Genomic DNA, 9751 nt, shown 5'->3' on the forward strand with positions numbered 1-9751 from the left:
CTCAACTCTCCGAAGTAAGTTGCTTTTGGACAAGGCGTTCAGCTAGCTTCTCTCGTATGGCACTTAGGATGTAGCACCTGGTTCGCACGGGAAAAACTAGGAAATCGCTGGATTGAGCTCGGATGCACTAGTCTTGTTGGCCGGGACTTTCCACTTAGCTCTCACAACACTTCAGGCAACCATCAGGGCTAGGCCTGTTAGGAGCGCGGTGTACCTGCAGGCAGGATGTGGGAGGGACAGTCCATAAGCTCAACTCTCGGAAGTGTGTATGCTTTGCAGGCAGATGTCTGCTAGACACTTTGATGGGAGCTAGGACCGAGCTACACTCTCATTGAACAAGGACGTTTGCATTGTCTGTATTGAGATCAGATACATTTGAGGAGAATCCTGGCACTTCCACAAGGTTTTCACAGAACCTCTTCGGCACCTAAGATAAGGATGCTGGGACCTACGTCTACGGGCAGTCAGGATGCGGGAGGATCCTGCCCTGACGTCAGTTCGCACAAGGAAGCACGCCTACAAGCAAGCTTCCAACTAGCTGCGTTCCTCGGGCACTGAGAACGTAACAGTGTTCTAAGCCAGGAGGTACCCAGAATACCACTCCACTGCAGCTGGAGACACCATCCAGGTCTGCTTATTCCACTTGCATCTCACAAGCCTCTGACAAACGGCTCTGATGCAGATGTTGGAAACTCTTTCTACAGGCAGTGTGCAACTTCGAGGGACTGAGGGTGAGCTCAACTCTCCGAAGTAAGTTGCTTTTGGACAAGGCGTTCAGCTAGCTTCTCTCGTATGGCACTTAGGATGTAGCACCTGGTTCGCACGGGTAAAACTAGGAAATCGCTGGATTGAGCTCGGATGCACTAGTCTTGTTGGCCGGGACTTTCCACTTAGCTCTCACAACACTTCAGGCAACCATCAGGGCTAGGCCTGTTAGGAGCGCGGTGTACCTGCAGGCAGGATGTGGGAGGGACAGTCCATAAGCTCAACTCTCGGAAGTGTGTATGCTTTGCAGGCAGATGTCTGCTAGACACTTTGATGGGAGCTAGGACCGAGCTACACTCTCATTGAACAAGGACGTTTGCATTGTCTGTATTGAGATCAGATACACTTGAGGAGAATCCTGGCACTTCCACAAGGTTTTCACAGAACCTCTTCGGCACCTAACATAAGGATGCTGGGACCTACGTCTACGGGCAGTCAGGATGCGGGAGGATCCTTGCCCTGACGTCAGTTCGCACAAGGAAGCAGGCCTACAAGCCAGCTTTCAACTAGCTGCGTTCCTCGGGCACTGAGAACGTAACAGTGTTCTAAGCCAGGAGGTACCCAGAATACCACTCCACTGCAGCTGGAGACACCATCCAGGTCTGCTTATTCCACTTGCATCTCACAAGCCTCTGACAAACGGCTCTGATGCAGATGTTGGAAACTCTTTCTACAGGCAGTGTGCAACTGCGAGGGACTGAGGGTGAGCTCAGCTCTCCGAGGTAAGTTGCTTTTGGACAAGGCGTTCAGCTAGCTTCTCTCGTATGGCACTTAGGATGTAGCACCTGGTTCGCACGGGAAAAACTAGGAAATCGCTGGATTGAGCTCGCATGCACTAGTCTTGTTGGCCGGGACTTTCCACTTAGCTCTCACAACACTTCAGGCAACCATCAGGGCTAGGCCTGTTAGGAGCGCGGTGTACCTGCAGGCAGGATGTGGGAGGGACAGTCCATAAGCTCAACTCTCGGAAGTGTGTATGCTTTGCAGGCAGATGTCTGCTAGACACTTTGATGGGAGCTAGGACCGAGCTACACTCTCATTGAACAAGGACGTTTGCAGTGTCTGTATTGAGATCAGATACACTTGAGGAGAATCCTGTCACTTCCACATGCTATGCGCAAAACCTCCTAGGGCGAATAACATTAGGATGCTGGGTACTATGTCTACGGGCAGTCAGGATGCGGGAGGGTCCTGCCCTGACCTCAGCTCGTAGAAGGAAGCATGCCTACAAGCCAGCTGTCAACCAGCTGCGTTCTTAGGGCACTGAGAACGTAGCAGTACTCTAAGCCAGGAGGTACCCAGAATACCACTCCACTGCAGGTGGAGACACCATCCAGGTCTGCTTATTCCACTAGCGTCTCACAAGCCTCTGACAAACGGCTGTGTTGCAGATGTTGGAAACTCTTTCTGCAGGCAGTGTGCAACTGTGAGGGACTGAGGGTGAGCTCAACTCTCCGAAGTAAGTTGCTTTGGACAAGGCGTTCAGCTAGCTTCTCTCGTATGGCACTTAGGATGTAGCACCTGGTTCGCACGGGAAAAACTAGGAAATCGCTGGAATCAGCTTGGATGCACTAGTCTTGTGGGCAGGGACTTTCCACTTAGCTCTCACAACACTTCAGAGACGCATCGGGAATAGGCCTGTTTGGAGTGCCAGGTACTTGAAGGCAGGATGTGGGAGGGATAGTCCATAAGCTCAACTCTCGGAAGTGTGTATGCTTTGCAGGCAGATGTCTGCTAGACACTTTGATGGGAGGTAGGACCTAGCTACACTCTCATTGAACAAGGACGTCTGCAATGTCTGTATTTTCAGATACTCTTGAGGAGAATCCTGTCACTTCCACATGCTATGCACAAAACCTCCTAGGGCGAATAACATTAGGATGCTGGGTACTATGTCTACGGGCAGTCAGGATGCGGGAGGGTCCTGCCCTGACCTCAGCTCGTAGAACGAAGCATGCCGACAAGCCAGCTTTCAACCAGCTGCGTTCTTAGGGCACTGAGAACGTAGCAGTACTCTAAGCCAGGAGGTACCCAGAATACCACTCCACTGCAGCTGGAGACACCTTCCAGGTCTGCTTATTCCACTTGCATCTCACAAGCCTCTGACAAACGGCTCTGATGCAGATGTTGGAAACTCTTTCTACAGGCAGTGTGCAACTGCGAGGGACTCAGGGTGAGCTCAACTCTCCGAAGTAAGTTGCTTTTGGACAAGGCGTTCAGCTAGCTTCTCTCGTATGGCACTTAGGATGTAGCACCTGGTTCGCACGGGAAAAACTAGGAAATCGCTGGATTGAGCTCGGATGCACTAGTCTTGTTGGCCGGGACTTTCCACTTAGCTCTCACAACACTTCAGGCAACCATCAGGGCTAGGCCTGTTAGGAGCGCGGTGTACCTGCAGGCAGGATGTGGGAGGGACAGTCCATAAGCTCAACTCTCGGAAGTGTGTATGCTTTGCAGGCAGATGTCTGCTAGACACTTTGATGGGAGCTAGGACCGAGCTACACTCTCATTGAACAAGGACGTTTGCATTGTCTGTATTGAGATCAGATACACTTGAGGAGAATCCTGGCACTTCCACAAGGTTTTCACAGAACCTCTTCGGCACCTAACATAAGGATGCTGGGACCTACGTCTACGGGCAGTCAGGATGCGGGAGGATCCTTGCCCTGACGTCAGTTCGCACAAGGAAGCAGGCCTACAAGCCAGCTTTCAACTAGCTGCGTTCCTCGGGCACTGAGAACGTAACAGTGTTCTAAGCCAGGAGGTACCCAGAATACCACTCCACTGCAGCTGGAGACACCATCCAGGTCTGCTTATTCCACTTGCATCTCACAAGCCTCTGACAAACGGCTCTGATGCAGATGTTGGAAACTCTTTCTACAGGCAGTGTGCAACTGCGAGGGACTGAGGGTGAGCTCAACTCTCCGAGGTAAGTTGCTTTTGGACAAGGCGTTCAGCTAGCTTCTCTCGTATGGCACTTAGGATGTAGCACCTGGTTCGCACGGGAAAAACTAGGAAATCGCTGGATTGAGCTCGGATGCACTAGTCTTGTTGGCCGGGACTTTCCACTTAGCTCTCACAACACTTCAGGCAACCATCAGGGCTAGGCCTGTTAGGAGCGCGGTGTACCTGCAGGCAGGATGTGGGAGGGACAGTCCATAAGCTCAACTCTCGGAAGTGTGTATGCTTTGCAGGCAGATGTCTGCTAGACACTTTGATGGGAGCTAGGACCGAGCTACACTCTCATTGAACAAGGACGTTTGCAGTGTCTGTATTGAGATCAGATACACTTGAGGAGAATCCTGTCACTTCCACATGCTATGCGCAAAACCTCCTAGGGCGAATAACATTAGGATGCTGGGTACTATGTCTACGGGCAGTCAGGATGCGGGAGGGTCCTGCCCTGACCTCAGCTCGTAGAAGGAAGCATGCCTACAAGCCAGCTTTCAACCAGCTGCGTTCTTAGGGCACTGAGAACGTAGCAGTACTCTAAGCCAGGAGGTACCCAGAATACCACTCCACTGCAGGTGGAGACACCATCCAGGTCTGCTTATTCCACTTGCGTCTCACAAGCCTCTGACAAACGGCTGTGTTGCAGATGTTGGAAACTCTTTCTGCAGGCAGTGTGCAACTGTGAGGGACTGAGGGTGAGCTCAACTCTCCGAAGTAAGTTGCTTTGGACAAGGCGTTCAGGTAGCTTCTCTCGTATGGCACTTAGGATGTAGCACCTGGTTCGCACGGGAAAAACTAGGAAATCGCTGGAATCAGCTTGGATGCACTAGTCTTGTGGGCAGGGACTTTCCACTTAGCTCTCACAACACTTCAGAGACGCATCGGGAATAGGCCTGTTTGGAGTGCCAGGTACTTGAAGGCAGGATGTGGGAGGGATAGTCCATAAGCTCAACTCTCGGAAGTGTGTATGCTTTGCAGGCAGATGTCTGCTAGACACTTTGATGGGAGCTAGGACCTAGCTACACTCTCATTGAACAAGGACGTCTGCAATGTCTGTATTTTCAGATACTCTTGAGGAGAATCCTGTCACTTCCACATGCTATGCACAAAACCTCCTAGGGCGAATAACATTAGGATGCTGGGTACTATGTCTACGGGCAGTCAGGATGCGGGAGGGTCCTGCCCTGACCTCAGCTCGTAGAACGAAGCATGCCTACAAGCCAGCTTTCAACCAGCTGCGTTCTTAGGGCACTGAGAACGTAGCAGTACTCTAAGCCAGGAGGTACCCAGAATACCACTCCACTGCAGCTGGAGACACCTTCCAGGTCTGCTTATTCCACTTGCATCTCACAAGCCTCTGACAAACGGCTCTGATGCAGATGTTGGAAACTCTTTCTACAGGCAGTGTGCAACTGCGAGGGACTGAGGGTGAGCTCAACTCTCCGAAGTAAGTTGCTTTTGGACAAGGCGTTCAGCTAGCTTCTCTCGTATGGCACTTAGGATGTAGCACCTGGTTCGCACGGGAAAAACTAGGAAATCGCTGGATTGAGCTCGGATGCACTAGTCTTGTTGGCCGGGACTTTCCACTTAGCTCTCACAACACTTCAGGCAACCATCAGGGCTAGGCCTGTTAGGAGCGCGGTGTACCTGCAGGCAGGATGTGGGAGGGACAGTCCATAAGCTCAACTCTCGGAAGTGTGTATGCTTTGCAGGCAGATGTCTGCTAGACACTTTGATGGGAGCTAGGACCGAGCTACACTCTCATTGAACAAGGACGTTTGCATTGTCTGTATTGAGATCAGATACACTTGAGGAGAATCCTGGCACTTCCACAAGGTTTTCACAGAACCTCTTCGGCACCTAACATAAGGATGCTGGGACCTACGTCTACGGGCAGTCAGGATGCGGGAGGATCCTGCCCTGACGTCAGTTCGCACAAGGAAGCACGCCTACAAGCCAGCTTTCAACTAGCTGCGTTCCTCGGGCACTGAGAACGTAACAGTGTTCTAAGCCAGGAGGTACCCAGAATACCACTCCACTGCAGCTGGAGACACCATCCAGGTCTGCTTTTTCCACTTGCATCTCAGAAGCCTCTGACAAACGGCTCTGATGCAGATGTTGGAAACTCTTTCTACAGGCAGTGTGCAACTGCGAGGGACTGAGGGTGAGCTCAACTCTCCGAAGTAAGTTGCTTTTGGACAAGGCGTTCAGCTAGCTTCTCTCGTATGGCACTTAGGATGTAGCACCTGGTTCGCACGGGAAAAACTAGGAAATCGCTGGATTGAGCTCGGATGCACTAGTCTTGTTGGCCGGGACTTTCCACTTAGCTCTCACAACACTTCAGGCAACCATCAGGGCTAGGCCTGTTAGGAGCGCGGTGTACCTGCAGGCAGGATGTGGGAGGGACAGTCCATAAGCTCAACTCTCGGAAGTGTGTATGCTTTGCAGGCAGATGTCTGCTAGACACTTTGATGGGAGCTAGGACCTATCTACACTCTCATTGAACAAGGACGTTTGCAATGTCTGTATTTTCAGATACACTTGAGGAGAATCCTGTCACTTCCACATGCTATGCACAAAACCTCCTAGGGCGAATAACATTAGGATGCTGGGTACTATGTCTACGGGCAGTCAGGATGCGGGAGGGTCCTGCCCTGACCTCAGCTCGTAGAAGGAAGCATGCCTACAAGCCAGCTTTCAACCAGCTGCGTTCTTAGGGCACTGAGAACGTAGCAGTACTCTAAGCCAGGAGGTACCCAGAATACCACTCCACTGCAGCTGGAGACACCATCCAGGTCTGCTTATTCCACTTGCGTCTCACAAGCCTCTGACAAACGGCTGTGGTGCAGATGTTGGAAACTCTTTCTGCAGGCAGTGTGCAACTGTGAGGGACTGAGGGTGAGCTCAACTCTCCGAAGTAAGTTGCTTTTGGACAAGGCGTTCAGCTAGCTTCTCTCGTATGGCACTTAGGATGTAGCACCTGGTTCGCACGGGAAAAACTAGGAAATCGCTGGATTGAGCTCGGATGCACTAGTCTTGCTGGCCGGGACTTTCCACTTAGCTCTCACAACACTTCAGGCAACCATCAGGGCTAGGCCTGTTAGGAGCGCGGTGTACCTGCAGGCAGGATGTGGGAGGGACAGTCCATAAGCTCAACTCTCGGAAGTGTGTATGCTTTGCAGGCAGATGTCTGCTAGACACTTTGATGGGAGCTAGGACCGAGCTACACTCTCATTGAACAAGGACGTTTGCATTGTCTGTATTGAGATCAGATACATTTGAGGAGAATCCTGGCACTTCCACAAGGTTTTCACAGAACCTCTTCGGCACCTAAGATAAGGATGCTGGGACCTACGTCTACGGGCAGTCAGGATGCGGGAGGATCCTGCCCTGACGTCAGTTCGCACAAGGAAGCACGCCTACAAGCAAGCTTCCAACTAGCTGCGTTCCTCGGGCACTGAGAACGTAACAGTGTTCTAAGCCAGGAGGTACCCAGAATACCACTCCACTGCAGCTGGAGACACCATCCAGGTCTGCTTATTCCACTTGCATCTCACAAGCCTCTGACAAACGGCTCTGATGCAGATGTTGGAAACTCTTTCTACAGGCAGTGTGCAACTTCGAGGGACTGAGGGTGAGCTCAACTCTCCGAAGTAAGTTGCTTTTGGACAAGGCGTTCAGCTAGCTTCTCTCGTATGGCACTTAGGATGTAGCACCTGGTTCGCACGGGTAAAACTAGGAAATCGCTGGATTGAGCTCGGATGCACTAGTCTTGTTGGCCGGGACTTTCCACTTAGCTCTCACAACACTTCAGGCAACCATCAGGGCTAGGCCTGTTAGGAGCGCGGTGTACCTGCAGGCAGGATGTGGGAGGGACAGTCCATAAGCTCAACTCTCGGAAGTGTGTATGCTTTGCAGGCAGATGTCTGCTAGACACTTTGATGGGAGCTAGGACCGAGCTACACTCTCATTGAACAAGGACGTTTGCATTGTCTGTATTGAGATCAGATACACTTGAGGAGAATCCTGGCACTTCCACAAGGTTTTCACAGAACCTCTTCGGCACCTAACATAAGGATGCTGGGACCTACGTCTACGGGCAGTCAGGATGCGGGAGGATCCTTGCCCTGACGTCAGTTCGCACAAGGAAGCAGGCCTACAAGCCAGCTTTCAACTAGCTGCGTTCCTCGGGCACTGAGAACGTAACAGTGTTCTAAGCCAGGAGGTACCCAGAATACCACTCCACTGCAGCTGGAGACACCATCCAGGTCTGCTTATTCCACTTGCATCTCACAAGCCTCTGACAAACGGCTCTGATGCAGATGTTGGAAACTCTTTCTACCGGCAGTGTGCAACTGCGAGGGACTGAGGGTGAGCTCAGCTCTCCGAGGTAAGTTGCTTTTGGACAAGGCGTTCAGCTAGCTTCTCTCGTATGGCACTTAGGATGTAGCACCTGGTTCGCACGGGAAAAACTAGGAAATCGCTGGATTGAGCTCGCATGCACTAGTCTTGTTGGCCGGGACTTTCCACTTAGCTCTCACAACACTTCAGGCAACCATCAGGGCTAGGCCTGTTAGGAGCGCGGTGTACCTGCAGGCAGGATGTGGGAGGGACAGTCCATAAGCTCAACTCTCGGAAGTGTGTATGCTTTGCAGGCAGATGTCTGCTAGACACTTTGATGGGAGCTAGGACCGAGCTACACTCTCATTGAACAAGGACGTTTGCAGTGTCTGTATTGAGATCAGATACACTTGAGGAGAATCCTGTCACTTCCACATGCTATGCGCAAAACCTCCTAGGGCGAATAACATTAGGATGCTGGGTACTATGTCTACGGGCAGTCAGGATGCGGGAGGGTCCTGCCCTGACCTCAGCTCGTAGAAGGAAGCATGCCTACAAGCCAGCTGTCAACCAGCTGCGTTCTTAGGGCACTGAGAACGTAGCAGTACTCTAAGCCAGGAGGTACCCAGAATACCACTCCACTGCAGGTGGAGACACCATCCAGGTCTGCTTATTCCACTTGCGTCTCACAAGCCTCTGACAAACGGCTGTGTTGCAGATGTTGGAAACTCTTTCTGCAGGCAGTGTGCAACTGTGAGGGACTGAGGGTGAGCTCAACTCTCCGAAGTAAGTTGCTTTGGACAAGGCGTTCAGGTAGCTTCTCTCGTATGGCACTTAGGATGTAGCACCTGGTTCGCACGGGAAAAACTAGGAAATCGCTGGAATCAGCTTGGATGCACTAGTCTTGTGGGCAGGGACTTTCCACTTAGCTCTCACAACACTTCAGAGACGCATCGGGAATAGGCCTGTTTGGAGTCCCAGGTACTTGAAGGCAGGATGTGGGAGGGATAGTCCATAAGCTCAACTCTCGGAAGTGTGTATGCTTTGCAGGCAGATGTCTGCTAGACACTTTGATGGGAGGTAGGACCTAGCTACACTCTCATTGAACAAGGACGTCTGCAATGTCTGTATTTTCAGATACTCTTGAGGAGAATCCTGTCACTTCCACATGCTATGCACAAAACCTCCTAGGGCGAATAACATTAGGATGCTGGGTACTATGTCTACGGGCAGTCAGGATGCGGGAGGGTCCTGCCCTGACCTCAGCTCGTAGAACGAAGCATGCCTACAAGCCAGCTTTCAACCAGCTGCGTTCTTAGGGCACTGAGAACGTAGCAGTACTCTAAGCCAGGAGGTACCCAGAATACCACTCCACTGCAGCTGGAGACACCTTCCAGGTCTGCTTATTCCACTTGCATCTCACAAGCCTCTGACAAACGGCTCTGATGCAGATGTTGGAAACTCTTTCTACAGGCAGTGTGCAACTGCGAGGGACTGAGGGTGAGCTCAACTCTCCGAAGTAAGTTGCTTTTGGACAAGGCGTTCAGCTAGCTTCTCTCGTATGGCACTTAGGATGTAGCACCTGGTTCGCACGGGAAAAACTAGGAAATCGCTGGATTGAGCTCGGATGCACTAGTCTTGTTGGCCGGGACTTTCCACTTAGCTCTCACAACACTTCAGGCAACCATCAGGG

Source organism: Vulpes vulpes, chromosome 8 (assembly GCF_048418805.1).
Source record: "Vulpes vulpes isolate BD-2025 chromosome 8, VulVul3, whole genome shotgun sequence".
NCBI lineage: Eukaryota > Metazoa > Chordata > Mammalia > Carnivora > Canidae > Vulpes > Vulpes vulpes.